The sequence below is a fragment of the Scyliorhinus torazame genome, chromosome 2 (assembly GCF_047496885.1).
Source record: "Scyliorhinus torazame isolate Kashiwa2021f chromosome 2, sScyTor2.1, whole genome shotgun sequence".
Classification (NCBI taxonomy): Eukaryota; Metazoa; Chordata; class Chondrichthyes; order Carcharhiniformes; family Scyliorhinidae; genus Scyliorhinus; species Scyliorhinus torazame.
Window position 1 is genome coordinate 51,033,689 of NC_092708.1, and position 24,857 is coordinate 51,058,545.

General features: G+C 45.6%; 2 long non-coding RNA genes across 5 annotated transcripts in view; one reads left to right on the top strand and one right to left on the bottom strand.

The window, feature by feature from the left end:
* The window catches only part of LOC140387986 (uncharacterized), a 177,008-nt gene that overhangs the window by 11,164 nt on the left and 140,987 nt on the right, over nucleotides 1-24,857 (top strand). The gene's annotated exons all lie outside the window — the stretch shown is intronic.
* LOC140387992 (uncharacterized) overlaps nucleotides 1-24,857 on the bottom strand; it is a 171,664-nt gene that overhangs the window by 2,835 nt on the left and 143,972 nt on the right. Inside the window, exons 1-2 of one of the 2 annotated variants that reach the window (XR_011934051.1) lie at nucleotides 13,033-13,175; nucleotides 9,680-9,852 (exon numbers count right to left, since the gene is read on the bottom strand). This is a non-coding gene — a long non-coding RNA (uncharacterized lncRNA). Of the gene's footprint in view, nucleotides 1-9,679; nucleotides 9,853-13,032; nucleotides 13,176-24,857 lie in introns of those variants that run through there. The other variant, XR_011934050.1, reaches the window with a different exon arrangement.

Genomic DNA, 24,857 nt, shown 5'->3' on the forward strand with positions numbered 1-24,857 from the left:
CCCGCAATGCTGTGTACTTAGCCCCCTACTATACTCCCTGTACACACACGACTGCGTGGCAAAATTTGGTTACAACTCCATCTCCAAGTTTGCTGATGATACGACCATAGTGGGCCGGATCTTGAATAATGACGAGTCAGAATACAGGAGGGAGGTTGAGAACCTAGTGGAGTGGTGAAGCAACAACAATTTCTCCCTCAATGCCAGCAAAACTAAAGTCATTGACTTCAGGAAGCAAAGTACTGTACACACCCCTGTCAGCATCAACGGGTCCGAGGTGGAGATGGTTACATTCCTTGGGGTACACATCTCCAAAAATATGTCCTGGTCCAGCCATGTCGATGCTACCACCAAGAAAGCACAACAGCGTCTAGACTTCCTCAGGAAACTAAGGAAATTCGGCATGTCCTCATTAACTCCTACCAACTTTTACAGATGCACTACAGAAAGCATTCTTTCTGGCTGCATCACAGCCTGGTATGGCAACTGCTCGGCCCAAGACCGCAAGAAACTTCAGAGAGTCATGAACACAGCCCAGTCCATCACACAAAACTGCCTCCCATCCATTGACTCCGTCGACACCTCCCGCTGCCTGAGGAAAGCGGGCAGCATAATCAAAGACCCCTCCCACCCGGCCTACTCACTCTTCCAACTTCTCCCATCGGGCAGGAGATACAAAAGTCTGAGAACACGCACAAACAGACTTAAAAACAGCTTCTTCCCTGCTGTTACCAGACTGCTAAATGACCCTCTTGTGGACTGAACTGATTAACACTACACCTCTGTATGCTTCACTCGTTGCCGGTGCTTTGTAGTTGCACTGTGCACCTAATGTTGCTGTATTATTTCTTTTATTTCATTTTCTTTTCATGTACTTAATGATCTGTTGAGCTGCTCGCAGAAAAAATACTTTTCACTGTACCTTGGTACACGTGACAATAAACAAATCCAATCTAATCCAATCCAATGTCCGATGAGCAGTCTGATACTTTAGAGTTGGGAAAGGTTTGGTGAGGTAGAGCTGAGTATCCTCAGCACACATGTGATGCCACTGAGGGACAGCATGTAGATAAGGAATGACTGGCAGAAGGCACAAAGTGGGGTCAATGGGGTCTTTTTCAGGATGGCAGCCGGTGACTAGTGGTGTGCCTCAGGGGTCGGTGCTGGGACCGCAACTTGTCACAATATACATTCACGGTCTGGAAAAAGGAACTGAGAGTCCTGTTGCTAAGTTTGCAGATGTTACAAAGATATGAAGAGGGACAGATAGTATTGAGGAAGCAGCAGGTGGCAGAAGGGATTGGACAGACTAGGAGAATAGGCAAAGAAGTAGCAGATGGAATACAATATGGAAAAGTGTGAGCTTATGCAATTCGGAAGGAGGAATGGAGGCATAGACTATATTCTAAATGGGGAAATACTTAGGAAACCAGAAGCACAAAGGGACTTGGGAGTCCTTGTTCACGATTCTCTTCAGGTTAACGTGCAGATTCAGTCAGCAGTTAGGAAGGCAAATGCAATGTTAGCATTCGTGTCAAGAGGGCTAGAATACAAGAGCAGGGATGTACTTCTGAGGCTGTATAATGCTCTGGTCAATCCCCATTTGGAGTATTGTGAGCAGTTTTGGGTGCTGTATCTAAGGAAGGATGTGCTGGCCTTGGAAAGGGTCCAGAGGAAGTTCACAGGAATGATCCCTGGTATGAAGAGCTTGTCGTATGAGGAACGGTTGAGGACTCTGGGTCTGTACTCATTTGGAGTTTAGAAGGATGAGGGGGGATCTTATCAAAACTTGCAGGATACTGCAAGGCCTGGATAGAGTGGATGTGGAGAGGATGTTTCCACTTGTAGGAAAAACTAGAACCAGAGGGCACAATCTCTAAGACTAAAGGGACGATCCTTTAAAACAGAGATGAGGAGGAATTTCTTCAGCCAGAGGGTGGTGAATCTGTGGAACTCTTTGCCGCAGAAGGCTGTGGAGGCCAAATCACTGAGTGTCTTTAAGACTAGAGATAGATAGGTTCTTGATTAATAGGGGGAGCAGGGGTTATGGGACGAAAGCAGCAGAATGGGGATGAGAAACATATCAGCCATGATTACATCGATGGGCCAAGTGGCCTAATTCTGCTCCTATGTCTTAAGGTCTTATGGTCCAATGAGGGAGCAAAGGATTGATCATGGAAAGACATCAGAGGTAACAATATGGGAATAGGAAGGGAACCCATTGCTCATGATTCTCTGGCTACAATTGAGAAGAGTGAAATAATATGAGAGCAGTTCTACCCAGCTGGATGATAGCGGAGAGGTTTTGGAGGATGATTGGATTAGATTGGATTGGATTTGTTTATTGTCACGTGTACCAAGGTATAGTGAAAAGTATTTTTCTGCGAGCAGCTCAAACAGATCACTTAGTACATGAAAATAAAATAAAATAAAAAGAAAATACATCATAGGGCAACACAAGGTACACAATGTAAACACATGGACACCCCTCTGGGTTTCCTCACGCACAAGATGGCATTGACTGTATTCATGTGGCCATAAAATCTCCCTGGGGACAACCTACTGCATTCGTAGATCATAAAAGGTTTCACTCCATGAAAGTACAACTGGTGTGCAATTGGAGGAGACAAAATTGCAGGTCTGTGCTTATATCCCAGGGAGCGGTCATGGTGCATACAATGTGCACAATTCAGATTCTGGAGCTTCCTGAAGCCCCAGCTAAGGTTGATGGATCCTCAGTGACAAGGGGTACTCACTGGGACCATGGCTGATGACACTAGTGAGACGTCCCTCATGTAAGGTAAAGGAGTTCAACAATCAAGCTCATGGATACATAAGAACATAAGAACATAAGAACTAGGAGCAGGAGTAGGCCATCTGGCCCCTGGAGCCTGCTCCACCATTCAATGAGATCATGGCTGATCTTTTGTGGACTCAGCTCCACTTTCCGGCCCGAACACCATAACCCTTAATCCCTTTATTCTTCAAAAAACTATCTATCTTTATCTTAAAAACATTTAATGAAGGAGCCTCTACTGCTTCACTGGGCAAGGAATTCCATAGATTCACAACCCTTTGGGTGAAGAAGTTCCTCCTAAACTCAGTCCTAAATCTACTTCCCCTTATTTTGAGGCTATGCCCCCAGAGACACCAGAGCCATCATCGAGCACACCTTTGGGTTTATTAAAATGCACTTCCATTGCCTTGACCTTCTACAATACACACCCCAAAGGCTATCATGAATGGTAGTGGGATGATACTTCTGCTTGAAAATCGTCTGACCTCCATCATGTTCCTGGGGAATAGATCTAATCCTGTCATCCTCCCTTGCCGATTTAACTCTAAACCTGAATCCTCTATCACCTAGAACAGGATGGGGGGCAGAGCTTTGTCGCGTACACTCGCCACTGAGTGCTGATACCAAAGACATCTTCGGGATGTGTGGACATTCACGTAACCGCCAGTTTTGCCCATATAATCTCTTCCGCACCATTGTTCAAGGGCTTTGAAAACAACTGCACTTCTCTAATTTTTACCGCTTGGGAATAAAGTGACCCCCTTGAGTGCAAAGGGGTCCAGCTGTGCCTGTCTTTAAAGCCATGTTCCACAGAACGACCATCACAGAAGTAACAATTCACGTGAACATTCAATAAAGAATGCACAAAACATATTCAGGAATAATGTCTGTGCCCCTACCACCTTTCTAGTCGTTACATTGTGAGAAACATGGGTGAGTTACGATCATTACATCTGATACAATGAGAGGCCCCAACAAATCTCAATAATTGCAAACGAATACAGAAAATAAATTACATTGTGCATATTTTAACAAGTGAGATAGACATGGAAAAATCACTCGTGCCACCTTAGTGTTCATACTTTAAAAACATTTTCTTTTGCTACTACCACGTCTAGTTGTAAACCTGATATCAGCAGCTGAGATGGAGACAGTTTGTTCAGTGTCATACCCTACTGCCTTGGATGATTAAGCTGGGCATTGTCTGGAGCAATGAGCCTTCAGAGTTTCAGCCGACTGGGGGACTCCTGTACTGGTGCAGGGTGTCCCCCTCGGTCTCACTTTCAGGAGTTGATTGGATCAATTGTGCAGGGGATGAGGAGGTGCCGCTAACCTGTGGCTGTCCTGAAACGGAGTGTAGCGCACAAAGACTCCGTGAGACGAATAGAGTGAAGTCGATGAGGCTTTATTAAGCGTGTCTGTTCCCCAGCAGCCCGATAGTAAACTGGCCTGTGGGGGAAAGACACCGGCTTCTTATACTTCGCCTTCAGGGCGGAGCTTGAGGTCAACGGCCAACCAGGACCCGGGATCTGTCAGCCAATGACATTAGGGTTTCCAGTCCCACATGACCCCCAATACATACTACCACATTCACCCCTTGTCAAAATGAACCCGGCGGGGTGATGCTTCGTATGGTGGTAAGGGTTTACAGGGCTGGTCCTGGGAGGATAGAACATTTACATGGTAGTACAGTATTGGACAGTTTCGTCCTGTTACAACTATTTACAGCGGGTATAGGAAAAAACAAAATGTTCTTTGAACAGTCCATCTTTGTTTTACATCGACGCCACGAGTCGGTCGGGCGGTCTGGTCGTCCGTGTCGATCGCCTCGGCCCCGGCGGTGGTGGTGGTGCTTGTACCAGTGTTGTCGCCTCCAGGAGCCGCACGGTTTCAGCTGTCGGTGCAAAGGGGAGGGGGACTGATCCTCCTGGGGAGGGGGCAGTCGCGGGGTGCGGCGGTGGCAGGAAGGGGGGCGGTTGGGTTGATGGTGTCGGGGGGGTGTGCGTGGTGCCGGCGGGCGCCAGATCCTGCAGGGAGACCGTGTCCTGTCGGCCGTCGGGGTACTCCACGTAGGCGTACTGGGGGTTTGCGTGGAGGAGGTGAACCCTTTCGACCAACGGGTCCGCCTTATGTGCCCGCACGTGCTTTCGGAGCAGGATGGGTCCTGGGGCCGCCAGCCAGGTCGGCAGCGACGTTCCAGAGGAGGACCTCCTAGAGAAGACAAGGAGACGCTCGTGAGGCGTTTGATTAGTGCTCGTACATAATAACGACCGGATGGAATGGAGAGCGTCCGGGAGGACCTCCTGCCACCGTGAAACTGGGAGGCCCTTGGACCGTAGGGCCAGTAGGACGGCCTTCCAGACCGTGCCGTTCTCCCTTTCTACTTGCCCGTTCCCCCGGGGGTTGTAGCTGGTCGTCCTGCTTGAGGCTATGCCCTTGCTGAGCAGAACTGGCGCAGCTCGTCACTCATGAAAGAGGACCCCCTGTCGCTGTGGACGTATGCGGGGTAACCGAACAGTGTGAAGATGCTGTTCAGGGCTCTAATGACTGTGGCCGTGGTCATGTCGGAGCAGGGAATGGCGAAAGGGAAGCGGGAGTATTCGTCCACTACATTAAGGAAATATGCGTTGCGGTCGGTGGAGGGGAGGGGCTCTTTGAAATCGAGACTGAGGCGTTCAAAGGGGCGGGAAGCCTTAATCAGGTGCGCGCCACCTGGCCTGATAAAATGCGGCTTGCATTCCGCGCAGATGTGGCAGTCCCTCGTGACTGTACGGACCTCTTCTAAAGAGTATGGGAGATTGCGGGACTTGATGAAGTGGTAAAACCGAGTGACCCCCGGGTGGCAGAGGTCCTCGTGGAGGGTTTGGAGGCGGTCAATTTGTGCATTGGCACATGTGCCGCGGGATAGGGCATCGGACGGCTCGTTCAGCTTTCCGGGCCGGTACAAGATCTCATAGTTGAAGGTGGAGAGCTCGATCCTCCACCTTAAGATCTTGTCATTTTTAATTTTGCCCCGCTGTGCATTATCGAACATGAAGGCTACCGACCGTTGGTCAGTGAGGAGAGTGAATCTCCTGCCAGCCAGGTAATGCCTCCAATGTCGCACAGCTTCCACTATGGCTTGGGCTTCCTTTTCCACTGAGGAGTGGCGGATTTCTGAGGCGTGGAGGGTTCGGGAGAAGAAGGCCACGGGTCTGCCCGCTTGGTTAAGGGTCGCCGCTAGAGCTACGTCAGAGGCGTCGCTCTCGACCTGGAAGGGGAGGGACTCGTCGATGGCGCGCATCGTGGCCTTTGCGATGTCCGCTTTGCTGCGGCTGAAGGCCTGGCAAGCCTCTGTCGACAGAGGGAAGGTCGTGGTCTGTATTAGGGGGCGGGCCTTGTCTGCGTACTGGGGGACCCACTGGGCGTAGTACGAAAAGAACCCCAGGCAGCGTTTCAGGGCTTTTGGGCAGTGCGGGAGGGGAAATTCCATGAGTGCGCGCATACGTTCGGGGTCGGGGCCTATTATCCCATTGCGCACTATGTAGCCCAGAATGGCTAGCCGATCGGTGCTAAAAATGCACTTGTCCCCGTTGTACGTGAGGTTCAAGGCTTTGGCGGTCTGGAGGAATTTTTGGAGGTTGACGTCGTGGTCCTGCTGATCGTGGCCGCAGATGGTTACATTGTCGAGGTACGGGAACGTGGCCCGTAATCCATGTTGATCAACCATCCGGTCCATCTCCCGTTGGAAGACCGAGACCCCGTTTGTGACGCCAAAAGGGACCCGTAGGAAATGGTATAATCACCCGTCTGCCTCGAAGGCTGTGTACTTGCGGTCACTTGAGCGGATGGGGAGCTGATGGTAGGCGGACTTGAGGTCCACGGTGGAGAAGACTTTATACTGGGCAATCCGATTGACCATGTCGGATATGCGGGGGCGAGGGTACGCGTCTAGTTGTGTGTACCTGTTGATGGTCTGGCTATAGTCAATGACCATCCTTTGTTTCTCCCCTGTCTTCACTACTACCACCTGCGCTCTCCAGGGACTATTGCTGGCCTGGATTATGCCCTCCTTTAGTAGCCGCTGGACTTCGGACCGAATGAAGGTCCGGTCCTGGGCGCTGTACCGTCTGCTCCTAGTGGCGACGGGTTTGCAATCCGGGGTGAGGTTCGCAAACAAGGACAGGGGTTGCACCTTGAGGGTAGCGAGGCCGCAGATAGTGAATGGGAGTATGGGGCCGCCGAATTTAAACGTAAGGCTCTGTAGATTACATTGGAAATCTAATCCCAGCAAGGTGGGGGCACAGAGTTGGGGAAGGACGTTAAGTTTGTAGTTTTTGAACTCCCTCCCCTGCACCGTTAGGGTAACTATGCAGAATCCCTGGATCTGTACGGAGTGGGATCCTGCAGCTAGGCAAATCTTTTGTGCGCTGGGATAGGTGGTTAAGGAACAGCGTCTTACCGTGTCGGGGTGTATAAAACTTTCTGTGCTCCCGGAGTCGACTAGGCATGGCGTCTCGTGGCCGTTAATTAGGACCGTTGTCGTCGTCGTCTGGAGAGTCCGGGGCCGAGCCTGATCGAGCGTAACCGAAGCGAGCCGTGGTTGTAGTAGTGGGGCGGGGTCCGTTGTTGCCGTCCAAGATGGCGTCGGGGATGGACAAAATGGCCGCCCCCATACATCGCACGTGGCTGGGGGGTCACAAGATGGCGGCGGGGGTGGACAAAATGGCCGCCCCATGCGTCGTACAGGTCGGGGGCGGTCCAAGATGGCGGCGCCCCTCCTCCCCTCGTGGTGGTCGGGACCCAAAATGGCGGCGTCTGCGGGTCGCACAACGGCGCCCCTCCTCCCCTCGTGGTGGTCGGGACCCAAAATGGCGGCGTCTGCGGGTCGCACATGGTGTGCTGGGGCGTCTGGGGAGCGCTAGGACCGCGCGGAGCTCCCTCACCGCGAGCGCCAGGGCCGGGGCCCAAGTCGGCGGCGCCGGCGAGTCAGGCGTGGGGCCGCGAGCGCAAGGAGCGCGAGGAGCTCCCTCACCGGGGACAGCGGTGGTCGGGGTCCAAGTAGGTGGCGCCGGCGGGTCAGGCGTGGGGCGCGGGACGGAGGTGAGGGTGGCGTTCAGGATGCGAAAAACCCCTTCCTTTCCGTGGAGAGTGTTGGCCGGGACCCAAAGTGGGAGCGCCGGCGGCGGGTCGTACATGGGCTGCGGGGAGGGGGGTTGGGGAGCGTAGGCGGCGTGCAGGGCTCCCAGTTCTCCCGTGACCGCGGTGGTCGGGACCCAGAGCGGCTGCGCCTGCGGGTCGTACAAGGCGTGCTGGGGGGGTTGGGAGGCATAGACTGCTTGTAGGGCTCCCTGTGGCCCCGGGACGGCGGCAGCCTCGCGGGATCGGCACACAACCGCATAATGGCCCTTTTTCCCGCAGCTTTTGCAGATGGCTGCGCGGGCCGGACAGCGTTGTCGGGGGTGCTTCGCCTGGCCGCAGAAATAACAGCGGGCGCCCCCGGTGCGACTCGGCGTTTGGACTGCGCAAGCCTGTGGGGTGTCCGGGGGAGGGTTAGGGGGTTTGCCGCGACGGGTACGTACGGGGCCCAATGGCCTGCCGCGCGGTCGGGGCCGTAGGCGCGGGTATTACGCACGGCCACGTCTAGGGAGGCTGCTAGGGCCCGTGCCTCTGAGAGTCCTAGCGACTCTTTTTCTAGAAGTCTTTGGCGGATTTGGGAGGATTGCATACTTGCCACAAAAGCGTCGCGCATTAACATGTCCGTGTGTTCGTTTGCATTCACCGACGGGCAGCTGCAGGCTCGTCCCAAAATCAGCAGCGCGGCGTAGAACTCGTCCATCGATTCTCTGGGAGCTTGCCGTCTTGTCGCGAGCTGGTAGCGAGCGGAGATTTGGTTAACTGGGCGAACGTAGAGACTTCTCAGTGCTGTGAACGCCATCTGGAAATCGTCGGTGTCTTCAATGAGGGTGAAAATCTCCGTGCTCACCCTCGAGTGCAGGACCTGCAGTTTTTGTTCGTCTGAGACTCGGCCTGTGGTCGATCTGATGTAGGCCTCGAAGCAAGTCTGCCAGTGTTTGAAGGCTGCTGCCGCATTCACTGCGTGGGGGCTGATCCTCAGGCATTCTGGAATGATCCTGAGCTCCATAGTCCTTTTTAGGCACGCTTAATAAATTGTAGCGCACAAAGACTCCGTGAGACGAATAGAGTGAAGTCGATGAGGCTTTATTAAGCGTGTCTGTTCCCTAGCAGCCTGATAGTACTGGCCTGCGGGGGAAAGACACCGGCTTCTTATACTCCGTCTTCAGGGCGGAGCTTGAGGTCAACGGCCAACCAGGACCCGGGATCTGTCAGCCAATGACATTAGGGCTTCCAGTCCCACATGACCCCCAATACATACTACCACAGGGAGACCCTGGGCAGCTGGTATTAGTTCCCTTCCATCTGGGTGTGTAATGGCACATCCCTATCTCCCTAAGGGTTTTTTTTGGAGAGATCTTCAGCTGCCTCTTCCCCCTCTCACCAAGCCGTCATTGCACTGAATTCATGGCTAGAGCGATGGAATATAGGTCGGAGAGCATTTGGATCGAATGCTTGATGTGGCTCTCCACGTATCATCACCTCTCCGGCTGCTGTGTGGAGCCTGAAGTCTGGTAGTCCTCAAATGCTGAGTCATGGCAGAACACATGGCGTGCATGGACTCCTCGATACCCCGTGCAAAGCTGCGCATAACCCCTGCTATCTGTATGCATATTTTCCCCTAACCTCCACTGTATGTACAGCAGGCTGTGGGTGTAATCAGAGCCATTGATGGTGTGGGACTCAATCCCCAGCAGTCCTCTGAGCACCTGGGACCACATGTAACATTCTCCCTTAACTCCGGGAATGTGTATATTGTGTACTCACCAGGCTTTGCTCCCGAATCTGCACCTGACTCCACCATGGACCGTGTGGGTGTGAGTGTGTTTGTGGAGATGGATGGTGAGGAAAATGGTGCTGCATCCTCTGGGCTACTGGCGTCTTCAACCCCGAGGTGTAGTCTCTGGAGTCTTCTCATGGCTGTGGCCTCGACCTTGGATCTGTAGGGAAGAACAAAAAGAATCAAATGAAGAATCATCACAGTCTGAGCGCTTCACATTTCATCGCACCCATCCCATATGCCCATATGCCAGCACTAGAATGGTTGCTTTGTCCTCTTTATGCCTGCGACTGACCACATTCCCTCTTTCCCAGTGACCTCCATCACCTCCCCCTCCACTGTTGTAAGGAGCCTGAGGTCTGGAACTCTTTCTGTGTATCACCTCTCCGTGGCATTACCCGTCTGTTGTCCTGCATGACCAAGTGTAGAGTTGGTGACATGTCATGTAACACTGAACTCTCTTGTCTGTAAACATCCCCTGTGATTGTATCCGAGTGCACACAAAAATCAAACTTCCACACATGTTGGCCTCAATTGCCATATGGTACCAAGGCTGATCACCCATTTATCCTTCCGGCAAAGCTGCCCATTCGCACATACACATTATTGCTGACTACCCAAGAGACTCCTGTTGCAGGTGTGACACTGGAACTGACCCTGGCAGATCGGATCACGTTGCTGACCTGTTTCCCATGGTGCACCCAGGTACGGCCCACAGTTGCACCAGGCTGTCCAGGCTGCTTTGATCTAGCCGGAGGGCCTTTTGATGCCATCTTCAGGAAAGAGCATCTCCTGCCTTTCGTGCCAACTTGGAGGCATCACTCATCTCCCACGAATATGGCATGAGTCTTTGGACATTAATGTTTTTGTCAAATATTGTTAGCAATGTTTTCAAAAATAGATTTGTGCCAATTTTTCACAGCACGTTTGTAAACTGCAGTAAAACACTTCATAGGATCGAACTTGATAACTTATTCACTATGAAGACACCATTAAGTGCCATTGCCCCTGCTGAGGCTGGTTTAAGGAGTGTGGTATTTAGCAGCTGTTACAATTGTAGGTTTTCAGGGTGGAGAAATACAATAGATTGTCATTATATATTGCATCAGTTTAAAACATCACAGGCTACTGCAATGATATTTAGAAATGCTGAACTTAAGAGCAATTGGTCAACACCTGTGCAAAGGTACAAAGACAACACCTGTACGGACAAACAAGTAAACACAGCCAAGTGTTTTTCAGCAAAGTGTTTTTTTTTCTGATCCTACCTCCCCATTCACACTTGTCACACTTCTCACCTTCGGCATATGTAGCACACACTCATGCTCCATATTGTTCGCACATCGTTGACATGCAATTTGCTGAGCTACTATTTTAATTGCATTATGTCATCTCTCTGCGTGTCAATGTTTGGGTGGGGAAGAGTCGCCTGATAAGTTGTGCTCCTTTTCATTTTCAATGTTCTAAATGAAGAGCAGCATTGTTAACATTTATTTGTGTAAAGCTCCAGTTACAAAGATAGATTGGCAAACAAAACAAAGTTGGGTTTCAGGGAGTCATTGATCGAGATGACCTTGGGTAAAATATCCGTCCGCAAAGAGTCAGTCACAGGTTGTTGGAAGAGGGGAGTTGCAAATGAAGAAAAATAATCATGGACGATAAAACTAACTTCAATTGAGCTAATCCTTTTGTTATTTCTTTTGGTTGGTACTTCCATATTTTTCAATCGATTCTCACTTCATTCTGACCTATTAACACAATAATTTCACTCAAAGTGTTGGATTAAAATATTTTATCAAATATTTTGCTTATTTTGGTGCTCAGTTTTGTTCATGATAGAGATCTTCGAACTTTGGTAAGAAATCTTTTACAAATGCAAACTGTTAGCTTGCAGACCACACGGTCATCCATTTTACAAGCATTTGATGTTTTATGAATAAAACTGCTACAATAATGCATAGGGAGATAAGTTCAGTGATGCAACTCTCTTTTAGGTAAAGGATCTGGATCGGCGCAGGCTGGGAGGGCCGAAGGGCCTGTTCCTGTGCTGTAATTTTCTTTGTTCTTTCTAATACTGAAACTGATAAAAGACTTGCTTTTTAATTCAGGTTCTAAGGAGCACGTTTTTGTTGCTGGAAGCACAATGTTAAGTTGAAGTAGAGTTTGTCATCAGACTCTAGGATTTGGGAAAATGGCACACGTGTGCTGTAGCTGGCTCAACAAACAGCTGGCTCAACTATAGGTGCGCTGTGTCAAATCTTGGCTGTGTGTGACGTAAAGTTCAGGCCCCAAATCATGGAATTAGCTTCCCAGCAGCAATGTGGACGCGCGTGAACACCACCGCTTTCTCACGGGTAACAGTGCTGGCCTTGCTGGCGATGTCCATATTCCATGAACGGATTTTTAAAAACTGTTTCTGTGGCCCACATGGGTATTAGCTGTGGACAAACATTTTTCTGTTCATGAGGGCCATACAGTTAATATAAGGAACCCCAATGCCCTTTTCAGAATAAAATGTCACAGTGGTATATAGGATACTTTAAAAACAAATGTCTGCCATGTGGTGTGATGTGATGATCCAACACGCAGCACCTGTACTAAAGATAAATAAATGTCTCTTGACGGCCGCAGATGGAAAAATTTGCAAGGAATTACCACAGAGCAAACCTAAGCCTTTGCAAATGCACCCTCGCACAACCTTGGTTCAGGTGATTGTTCACTCTGCATTTGAACAGCTGAATAGAAGAAGTCAAAATTCAAATGATAGCCAGAAGTTGCAGTGTGACGTAAAGCTTTACATTTTTGTTTGCTTCGTCCTGGAAGCCAGCATGGAAGGCATGTAATAACATTTGTCCTGTCTCTTCCCCATATGTCTGTGGGTCTATATAATTCTGTTTTCCTGAACTCTTCTTGTACTAATGTATCAGAGGGTGAAGACACGGTCTCCAAAGCATTGTGACTTGTATTAACTCGTCTGTCTAGAATTACGATGCGGCAACCTGGAATTTACAAAGTGTACTGTTAGTGCATGGAGACATGCTGGACCAAATTCCTCTCCATGTGAATGGAGGCATTAACCAGTTGTCTCAGTTCCATGTTAAATGCTGTCAAAGGCTCTGTTAAAACAACATAATACAAATGCATTGAAGTGCATGCAGCAACAATAGCAACAGTATAAACTTCAACAAGGTTAATATTCCTTAGAGAGCTAATCATTGTTTCTACTCAAAAAAATAAATCATTTAAAAGGTTTCACATTGTTCAGATTAAACTGTTGACTTTATCGTCACAATCCGTCTGTATGTCATAATACAATTATTAGTTTTCTGAGTAAATTTACCTTGTATGGAAGTTAGATCTTCTTATTATACAAAACACTCTTTTGGCAATCGTCTGCAGCTTGATTTATTTTACCTGTTACATCTTTATAGCTTGGCTAGCGGCCTAACTAAGTACTGTGCCTGACATGTAAGCCAGTTGCCAGTTATTGATCTTGTAGATGGCTGTGCTGCATCAGCTGTCTAAGTTTCCATGATACCATGAAAACAACAACTGTTGGTTGGCCTGTCGACATAGTTGTTCTCCCCTTATCTTTATTCAATTGCTAAAATTAAAATGGCGATGGTATCTACATTTACAGAAAAAGAGTAATTTTATACCAGCCAACAAAGTTACTCAGTCCTAACTCTAGAACTACCACAGCGCAAAGTAAAGGACATGATGTTCATTTTATTTCAACCTTTTTATTCCCATTTGATGCAAGTGAAGCAACATAACCTCCTATTCACAGAATCACAGAATAATACAGTGCAGAAGAGGCCCTTCAGCCCATCGAGTCTGCACCAACACATGAAAAGCTCCTGACCTGTCTACCTAATCCCATTTGCCAGCACTTGGCCCATAGCCTTGAATGTTAAGACGTGCCAAGTGCTCATCCAGGTGTTTTTTAAAGGATGTGAGGCAACCTGCCTCCATCACCCTCCTAAGCAGTGCATTCCAGACCGTCACCACCCTCTGGGTAAAAATGTTTTAATTTAATTCCCTCTTAAACCTCCTGCCCCTCACCTTGAACTTGTGTCCCTTGTAACTGACCCTTCAACTAAGGGGAACAGCTGCTCCCTGTCCATGCCCCTAAAAATCTTGTACACCTCGATCAGGTGTCCCTCAATCTTCTCTGCGCCAGAGAAAACAACCCAAGCCTATCCAACCTCTCTTCATAACTTAATTGTTCCACCCCAGGCAACATCCTGGTGAATCGCCTCTGCACCTCCTCCAGTGTAATCACATATTTCCTATAATATAGTGACCAGAATTGCACACAGTACTCCAGCTGTGGCCTCACCAAAGTTCTATATAAGTCCAACATGACCTCCCTGCTTTTGTAATCTATGCCTCGATTGACAAAGGTAAGTGTCACATGTGCTATTTTTACCGCTCTATTAACCTGCCCTCCTGCCTTGAGAGATCAATGCAAAACAGTTCAAGGTCCCTTTGTTCCTCGGAAATTTCCAATGTCAGACTATCCATTGAATAATTCCTTGTCACATTACTCCTTCCAAAGTGTATCACTTCACATTTTTCAGGGTTAAATTCCATCTGCCATTTTTCTGCCCATTTTACCATCCCATCTATATAATCCTATAACCCAAGACACTCAACCTCACTGTTAACCACCCAGCCAATCTTTGTGTCATAGGCAAACTTACTGATCCTACCCCCCACATAGTTATCTATGTTATTTATATAAATGACAAACAATTGGGGACCCAGCACAGATCCCTGTAGTACACCACTGGATACTGGCTTCCAGTCACTAAAGCAGCTGTCTGTCATCACCCTCTGTTCCCTATAACTAAGCCAATTTTGAATCCACCTTATCAAGTTCCCCTGTATTCCATGTATTGTGAAAAAAATCTTTCTTTCAAAGAATGTGGTCCTGCTTTTATCCTCAGGAAATGCATAAAGACAAGATCTAAAGCATTCAACTTTTGTTTAATTGAACTTCTCTTCATAAATTGGCATTCGATAGTATGCAGAACGAGACTGGATTACATTTTAAAATCCATTAATTTGCATCGTAGAATATTCATTTGTGAGCTCAAAAATAATTCTGCCTTGCGAGTACAGAGTGTACTTTAGCCTCTGGCTTTGCATCATGTTAAGGGTTTTCAGTCTGAGCCTGATGATACCAGGATTATAATTGCTTTGGATTGCAGGAACGCGCCTGATTTAATAATATTCCCGAAAAATGATTTATGAGTGTCTACAAAATTGTTGATGATAGATGACAGAGCAGGTTCAATGATTACTTGAAGGTCAATTAGCCCAAGTGTTAAATAAATACACATCATATGGTCAGAATGTTGCTGTTTTCAATATTGTCACCTCTAATTCTTCGAAAGGGTTCTCTTCAATCTGAAGTCCTACATTGATATATGATGAAGGTTTAACTTTCGCTGGCCTGTCAATGAGCTTTTTTTATTGCTTGCAGTAATGTTGCAGAGAGAAAATGAAGCTTTTAGCACCACAGATGACATTAAATCTGAATAAATAGTTTTTCATTCATTAAGAACATTTCAAAACCATAAAATACCTAAAGTATTCTATATGCGTTTTAATTGACCTCATAGGATGTGGTTACACAGAAAAAAAGTGAGCAATTTCCTCTCGCGTTTACTTTGTTAATGAAATTTTCAGCATTTCTGCCACATTTTGAGTTCTAAAATTAATTCATAGATTTGATGTCATAATGTCATATCAATGCAGTGAGATTACAGATTTAATATAAATTTACGATTATGCTGGTAATTCACCTTCATGATATTAATACTATAAATAAACCCTTATTTTTTTGCGAGCAGCTCAAACAGATCATTTAGTACACAAAAAGAAAATTTTTAGTACATCTTAAGAGGCACCCAGTCTCCTCCTAAGCAGGACATTCATATTGTATCTTTCACAACATCACAATAAACACTGGATTGGGAATAAAATACAGAACAAGGCCAGCAGCGCGGGTTCAATTCCCATACCAGCTTACCCGAACAGGCGCTGGAATGTGGTGACTAGGGGCTTTTCACAGTAACTTCATAGTTGTGACAATAAAAGGTTATTATTATTATTATGAACACTGTGCGTGGAGGATGCTGAGGAGCATGCAACATAACTTCATGGAGGTCAGTTATCAGAAGTTTCTTCCTTGACAATTGCAAGGGAAATAATTGGATTGGATTGGATTGGTTTATTGTCACGTGTACCGAGGTACAAAGAAAAGTATTTTTCTGTGAGCAGCTCAAACAGATCATTTAGTACATGAAAAGAAAATAAAATCAAAAGAAAATACATAATAAGGCAATACAGGATACACAATGTAAATACATAGACACCGGCATCGGGTGAAGCATACAGGAGTGTAGTATTAATCAGGTCAGTCCATAAGAGGGCCGTTTAGGAGTCTGGTAACAGCGGGGAAGAAACTGTTTTTGAATCTGTTGGTGTGTATTCTCAGACTTTTGCATCTCCTGCCCGATAGAAGGAGTGGGAAGAATGAGTAAGCCAGGTGGGAGGGGTCTTTGATTATGCTGCCCGCTTTCCCCAGGCAGCGGGAGGTGTAGATAGAGTCAATGGATGGGAGGCGGGTTCATGCAATGGACTGGGCTGTGTTTATGACTCTGAAGTTTCTTGCGGTCTTGGGCCGAGCATTTGCCATACCAGGCTGTGATGCAGCCAGATAGGATGCTTTCTATGGTGCATCGGTAAAAGTTGGCAAATGCTTTTAATCTAGAAGGAATACTTTACAATATTTATGTTGAACTACTCTCACATTCTTCTGCTATCTAAATGAATCTGAAATTAGAATAAATATTGGACCAAAGGTCATTGCGGAAACATGTTAAGGGTTTTCACATACATAGCAACAAAGGAAATAGAAGCAGGAGGCCTTTCGGCCCCTCGGGCCTGCTCCGCCATTCATTATGATCATGACTGATTCTTAAGTTCAATACCCTGATCCTGCCTGCCCCCCATGTCCTTTGATCCTTTTAGCCCCGAGAGCTATAACTAATTTCTTCCTGAAGTTACACAATGTTTTGGCCTCAACTACTTTCTGTGGTAGTGAATTCCACAAATTCACCACTCTCTGGATGAAGAAATTTCTCCTCACGTCAGTCCTAAAGGTTTATCCCTTATTCTCAAACTATGACCGCTAGTTCTGGACTCCCCCACCATCGGGAACATTCTTTCTGAATCTACCCTGTCTAATCCTGTTCGAATTTTGTAAATTTCTATGAGATCCCATCTCACTCTTTGAAACTCCAATGAATATAATCCTAACTGACTTAGTCTCGACTCCTATGACAGTCCTACCATCCAGGAATCAGCCTGATAAACCTTCACTGCACTCCCTCCATAGCAAGAACATCCTTCCTCAGATAAGGACACCAAAACTGCACACAATATTCCAGGTGTGGCCTCGCCAATTACAGTAAAACATTTCTATTCTTATACTCAAACATACGGGCTCATATATATCACAAGCAACATTTTTCGGCTCTGTTTAAGCAAAACGATTGTGGGGTAGGAATTCCAAAGGGGCACATATGAACATAACAAAATAAAGAATAGGAGCTGGAGTGATTACTTGGCCCTTTGAGCCTGTTCTGCCATTCAATAAGGACGAGTGTTGTCCTAGGGTTAAGGTGCTCAATTGGGGGAAGGCTAAGTACAACCAGATTAGGCAGGTTTTGTAGGTTGTTGTGTGGGAGAGGCTGTTTGAGGGTAAATCCACATTTGGCATGTGGGAGTCTTTTAAGGAGCAGTTGATGGGATTGCAGGACAGGCATGTGCCGGTAAAAAGGAAGGACAGCAAAGGCAGGATTCGGGAACCATGGATGAGCAGGGAAATTGCGAGTCTAGTCACAAAGAAAAAGGATGCATAGGTGTGGTCTAGGCAACTAAAAACAGATGAAGCACTTGAAGAATACTAGGAAAGTAGAAAAGAGCTCAATCAGGGAGTTAGAAAGGCAAAATGGGGCCACAAAATGTCCAAGGCAGACAGGATTAAGGAGAATACCAAGGCATTTTATACGTATATTAGGAACAAGAGGGTAGCTAGAGAAAGTGTTGGTCCACTCAAGGACAAAGGAGGGAAATTATGTGTAGCACCAAAGGAAGTAGGTGAGATCCCAAATGAGTATTTTGCATCTGTAGTCTCAAAGGAGAGGGACATGTTGATTGTTGGTGCCTCAAAGGGATGTGTAAACACTTTAAACCAGGTCATTATTACGAGAGAGGAAGTGTGAGGTGTGTTAAAAAGCATTAAGGTAGAGAAGTCCCCAGGGCCAGATGGCATCTATCCCAGATTTCTGAGCGAGAAAAGAGATGAAATCGCTGGGCCTCTAGCAGGAATCTTTGTGTCCTCGTTAGCCACAGGTGAGATCCCAGAGGATTGGAGGATAGCCAATGTTGTCCTGTTATTTAAGAAGGGTTTCAAGGATAACCCGGTTAATTATAGGCCAGTGAGCTTGACATCAGTGATAGTGAAATTGTTGAAAAAGATTCTCAGAGATGTGCACATTTGGAAGTGAATGCTCTTATTAGCAACAGCCAGCATGGTTTTGTACGAGGGAGGTTATGTCTCACTAATTTAATTGAGATTTTGAGGTGGTGACAAAAATGATTGACGAAGGAAGGGCTGTGGATGTTGTCTACATGGACTTTAGTAAAGCATTTGACAAGGTCCCTCATGGCAGGCTGGTGCAAAAGATTAAATCACATGGGGTCAGGGATGAACTAGCTAGATGGATACAGAGCTGGCTCGGCCATAGAAGACAGAGGGTAGCAGTGGAAGGGTGTTTTTCCAAATGGAGGTCTGTAACTCGTGGTGTTCTGCAAGGATCAATACTGGGACCGCTGCTGTTTGTAATATATATAAATGTCTTGGAAGAAAATGTAGCGTGTCTGATTAGCAGGTTTGCAGATGATACTAAGATTGCAGGAGTTGCGGATAGTGAAGAAGATTGTCAGAGAATATAACAAGATATAGATAGGCTGCAAAATTGGGTGGAGAAATGGCAGATGGAACTTAACCTGGACAAATGCGCGGTGATGCATTTTGGTAGATCCAATTCAGGTGGGAGATATAAAATAAGTGGCAGAACCATCAGGTGCACAGAGACACAGATATATCTAGGCGTGCAGGTCCACAGATCCTTAAAAGTGGAAGCACAGGTGGAAATAGTGGTAAAGAAAGCATTTGGCGTGCTTCCTTCACAGGACAGGGTGTCGAGTATAAAAGCTCGCAAATTATGTTACAGTTATATAGAACGCTGGTTAGGCCACATTAGGAATATTGTGTCTAATTCTGGTCACCACACTACCAGGAGGACGTGGAGGCTTTGTAGAGAGTACAGAAAAGGTTTACCAGGATGTTGTCTGGTATGGAGGGTATTAGCTATGAGGAGAGATTGAATAAACTGGGATTGTTCTCCCTAGAAAGACAGAGGCTGAGGGGTGACCTGATAGAAGTTTATAAAATGATGAGAGGTATAGATAGGGTGAACAGTTGGAGGCTGTTTCCCAGAAATGACAATTACAAGGGGGCACAAGTTCAAGGTGAGAAGGGATAGGTTCAGTGGAGATGTGCAAGGGAAGTTTTTTACACAGAGGGTGGTAGTGGCCTGGAATGCACTCCCAAGTGAGGTGGTTGAGGCAGATATGTTAGCGACCTTTAAGACTTCATGGTTAATCTACCTCAACTCCACATTCCTACACTATCTCCATATGCCCTAGTATCCAAAAATCTATCAACCTTTATCTTAAATATGCACAACTATTGGGCAGTACATCCTTCTGTGGCAGAGAATTCTGAAGATTCATAACCCTTTGAGTAAAACCAACCCCATCAAGACACTTTAGAATTTCAGCCAGATCATCGCGCATTCATCTAAATTCCGGGGAATTCCAGTCTACCCAATCTTTCCTCATCTCCTCTCCATCCCAGGAACCAGTCTCGTGAACCTTTGTTGCACTCCTTCTGGGAGCACACAATATTCCAAGTGTGGCCTCACCAATACTTATTTATAGTCAGAGTCCTTTACTCTTATAATCTAATATCTTTGTAACAAGAGCTAACATGCCAATTTGTTTTCCTAATTTCTTGATGTACCTGCAAGTTAACTGCAAGTTAACTTTCTTCAATTTATGTGCAAGGATACCTAGGCCACTCTGAATTCAAACATTTCTAAGTCTTCCATTAATTGAAAAAATATTCTGATTTAAAGTTTTTCCTCACAAAATCGATAGTACATTGCTATGTTCCATCTGACATGTTTCTGATGACTCACCTTGCGTGTCCCCTCAGCTAAGCCATTAATGCAAGTTGTAAAAAACTGAGGCCCTGGTACTGATCTATACAGTATTATACCCTTCCAACCAGTAAATGTATTCCACTCTCTGTTTTCTGTTTAGGTTGGCCAATCCATGCTAATATATTACCCACAATCCCATGAGTCCTAATTTTGTGTCATGGCCTCTTGTGTGGCACCTTATCAAATGGTTTATGAAAATCAAAATGCATTCCGTCATTGGTTCACTCTTATCCCTCCTAATAGTTACCTCCTGAAAAAACATTCTGTCAAAAACAATTTCCTTTTCGTAAAAGAATGTTCACTTTAGATTATGATGCATTTAAGTGTCCCTTTACTACCCCTGATTTCCTCTTCTATCTTCATATTACCTGATCCTGGGAATGTGGACAATGCTGGCAAGGTCAGCAATTATTGCCCATCCTTAACGCCACTTGAAAAAGTCACAATGAGCCACTTTCTTGAATCACTGCAGTCAATGTGGTGAAGGGGGCTCGCTTATTTTTGTTAGGAAGGTTGCTACCATCCCGAAAATCGAGGCCTCTTCTGATCTGCTGACCACCTGCGCCCAACAGGCGTGAAACGCAGGCCTTATTTTCCAATCTTCACCTTTCGGCGAGAATCCTTTGTTACCACATTTGGCCGATGGATGGTGAAATAGGAAACCAGATGCCAATCTTTCTCTTAACTTATTCACAGAGCGCAATATTATTTATTTACATAATGCAATATTTCAAATGTCTGCCTTCTCCCTTGCCAACAACAGTGGCCCAGAATTTTCTCTTTCTTAAAAGCAATAAACAAAAACAATCGATCAGTAAAACAAAATAATGAAAGGTGTTAGCCCTTGGTGAGGCACTGCCATTAAAACAAATAAAAAAAACATCAAAGGAAATTTAACTTACTGAACTAAAATGTAATTCCCAGTGGCTGTGATCACCCCAACTCCTGTGGCGTCCACTGGTCACGGAAGGTATGCAGAGTGCCAGTGGATACTGTATGCCACCTCTTCAGGGTACTCCAGTTGCGAGTAGGGGGTTAGGCAGTCAGGTTGGATGATCCCCTTGAACACCCAATGCCTGGATCTATTGATGGCCACTAACTCTCTCTTTATAATCTTTTGAATAGAACAAAAATATCATTAAATTAAATAAAAATGAGAGGGAGGTGACTGCGCCTGGTGGGCACTGTAACTAAAACAATGTCAAAATGTAACTTTAAAACTGAACCAAAATGTTATTACCAGGGATGATGATGCACCACAGCCCCTGCAACACCCACTGCTCATGGAACAAACTCTCTCTTTACATGTTCCTAATCAAGGTACTTAATCAATCAATGTTCTCCACTTGTATTTCCTTAAACTGAATAATACAATTAACAGTGGAATGGTTTAGGAAGGGAATTCCAGAACTTATCAATACATATTTGAGTAATAGATTGCTGTTCATACAAATATATTCCATCCCTCATTGATCTCTTTCGCAATGCTTAAAACAGCATCCAGGACATGTTCTCTCGGATTGACGGAGCCTCTGGCTTAGCAGTGCATTAACACTTTTTGCAAGAAACAATTGAAATGCTGTAATTTGGACAGAGAACTTCCAAAAAGGACGTTCAGTTTCCCTCTGTGTTGTTTCCCAGTTTATCAGGAAGATGTGGACAGGGCTGCATAATTTATGATTGTTGAAAGCAAAATAACTATCACTGAATCGTCCCTTGGCATACTTTAATATCCTTTGCCTAAATGTGGCAAAATGCTGCTATACTGAGCATATGTGTGGTGCAGAACATTTTACCGCTGCGCTTTAAGTCGTGTATATGGAATTCTAGGTAATCATTTCTTTAACAAAAGCAGAAAATGCTGGTGGTACACTCTGACGTAGTCAAAATGATCAGAGAAAAGATCCATTTTTAGTGTGTAACTCTTCATCAATATAGAGTTCTGATGAGTACATCTGGCTGAAAGAAAAATGACCAACCTTTTCTCTTCTCTTTACACACGGTGGCTATCGAATCTTTGGTTTATTTCCAGTAGGTGCTGTTATCGGTTCGGATTTTGACCATTTACATTTTTTTTAAATGTACTGTTTTGTGAACCATGTTCTTCATACGAAAAATGTCCATCAAACATATTCCTGGCAAAGAATACATATACCTTACAAAGAACATTTTGCGCTCTGACATTGCACATTATTTCATGCTTGCTGCAAAGAACATTGTGTCCTGAGATGTGACTTGTTTCATTTTAATTTTTTTAATCTGCAGGACTCTCCTGCAAAAATCCAACAGTGCTCAGGATAATTGATGGTGCTCAATGCTCGGGAATAAATACATTCAGTTGAATTTAAAGAAACATTTTGTAAGCAGTACCGGTAGCCTGAGTTTGAATATTATTTTTTGTTGCTGTCTTTCATCTCAGCATAAACTCGGATCCAATGCAGTAAAAAAATATTCCCTCAACGCTCACTGACACGTTCACAGTTAAAAGGAAACCAACTTCGTACAGTTCCAGTTCACTGATGCTATAACAGAGAGAATGTTATTCAGAGGCTGAGGTTTTACAAAGAACTCCGCATTGGGGATGATTTGGAGCCTTTTTGACCTAACACGTAATCCTGCTATTTAACACATCAATTAGCCCCAAAACAATAAATTGAATTAATTCAATTTATGTACAGCCTAAGGAATGCTTGCATGAAATTATTTGGAATGAGGATGGAGATTGGAAAAGAAATAGATTTGAATAATCTTTATCAATTAAAAAAAAAAATCAACGTTAGTTCTGAGTGTTGAAATTGATTTTCCACAGTAGGCCATGTATTTTAACTATTCCTCTCTGATCCCTACCGAGGAATATCTGTTCTCAGTCTGTCAGCTTCTAAGCAACACTCATTATTGATTGAAGAAAACCTTGTCTAGCAATTAGCATTGTTCACAATTCCAGGTTAAGGAGATGCTGCATGCTCTTGAGGTAACACCGGAATGATTTATATTTTCAGAAGTTTAAGTTGTAGCGCAATTGCATTAATATTTCCAGTTACTCCCTACATTACTTCTCTTACATGATGGATATGGTCACTCTCATCAGCTAGGTTAATTAGACTTCCGTTAACGTCCTCCTGGCTTAACGTTTTCTTTCAAAGACAATTCTAGATGCTTTTTTCTTACAACCTATGTGTTACATTTTGGAGATTTTATTCGAAACAGATTATCTGATCATTATCACATTGCTATTTGTGACACATTGGCTGCCACATTTCCGACATTACAAGTGACTACACATCAAAAAATATTTAGTTGGCTGTAAAGCAGTTTGGGGCGTCTTGAGACTTTTAAAGGTGTTATATAGATGCTAGCCTTTCTTGGTGTGTATCACGCCATGGTAATGACAGAGATGACAATGAGGATGCTTGAGATGCTGGCTGTTTCCCCTGAGGCAGAAGGCTTGTGAATTTGAGTCCCACTCCAGAGCACAAAGTTCCGGCTGACACTTCAGTGCAGTACTGAAGTGCCATTGCTGAACTGACGGAGATGCTGTCTTTCAGGTGAGACATTAAACTGAGGCCCTGCCTAAGGTGAATATAAAAGAGGCACAGCTTTATCTTGAACACGAGCAGCGCAATTTTGCTTATTCACCCAAGGCACCGACATGACGGCTGTAGCTATCTCCTGCATCTAATCCCAAACCATAGTCACCTTACCACCAAATCGTGGGGGTCGGCTGGTTGACAAAAGTGGGCCCCAGGAATAAAAGTTTGAAAACCACTGTTCTGGGGTGTCCTGATCGGTTCCTCCTAGGATGTAATTTCTCTGGAGAGAGTACAGAGGAGACTTACAAGAATGTTGCTAGGGCTAGAGAAGTGTAGCTATGAGGAGAGACTGGATAAGTTGGGGTTATTTTCCTTGGAACAAAGAAGGCTGAGGGGTGGCTTAATTGAGGTGTCCAACATTATGAGGGCCAGAGATAGGGTGGACAGAATACAATTGTTTCTCTTGGTGGAGAATTCTAGAATCAGGGGGCATAGATCCAAGATAAGAGGAAGACGGTGTAGGGGGGACATGAGGGAAAACCTTTTCAAAAACCGCTTTACTCAGAGGGTAGTGGGTGTCTGGAATTCGCTGCCCGACTTGGTGGTGGAGGCAGAGACCCTAAACTCTTTTAAAAAGTACCTGTATCTGCACCTCAAGTGCTGTAAGATACTGGGCTAGGAACTGGGTGCAGGAAGGTGGGATTAGAAAGGGCACCTGGGTGTCCTCGGGCTGGCATGGACAAGATGGGCCGAATGGCCTCCTTCTGTGCTGTAACTTTTCTATGGTTCTATGAAATGAGGAAACAGACAGTGTTCTGAGTATGAAAAAATGATAATAAGCCAATAGCCATGCTGGACAACATGTGAGATGGTCACCTTGCTCTGATGCTTGCTAAAATAAATTAACCATGCAGTGAATATTGTCAGTCAAAATTTGATTCTCTTTGACACAAGAAAAGGCTGTCATGTTTCCTACATTACGACAGCAACTATACTTCAAGGGCATTCCATTGCATCATCGGATAAACTGAGATTCTGAAAGGTGCAAATTTTTCTTCCTTTAGATGTGACCATTATCCTAGATGATCTCTTACTTAGCATGACCTGTACGTGCACTTATCAAAAATATAAATCATTTTGTAGCATGCTAGGCGATCAAGAAAATAGCCCTAGTTATTTGACCCTAACGATTATACCTTAGGGTTGATTTTCACCTCATTTGTGCTCCCGTTCTTGTCTGTAAACCGAATGATTGAGGTTTTAAAAAA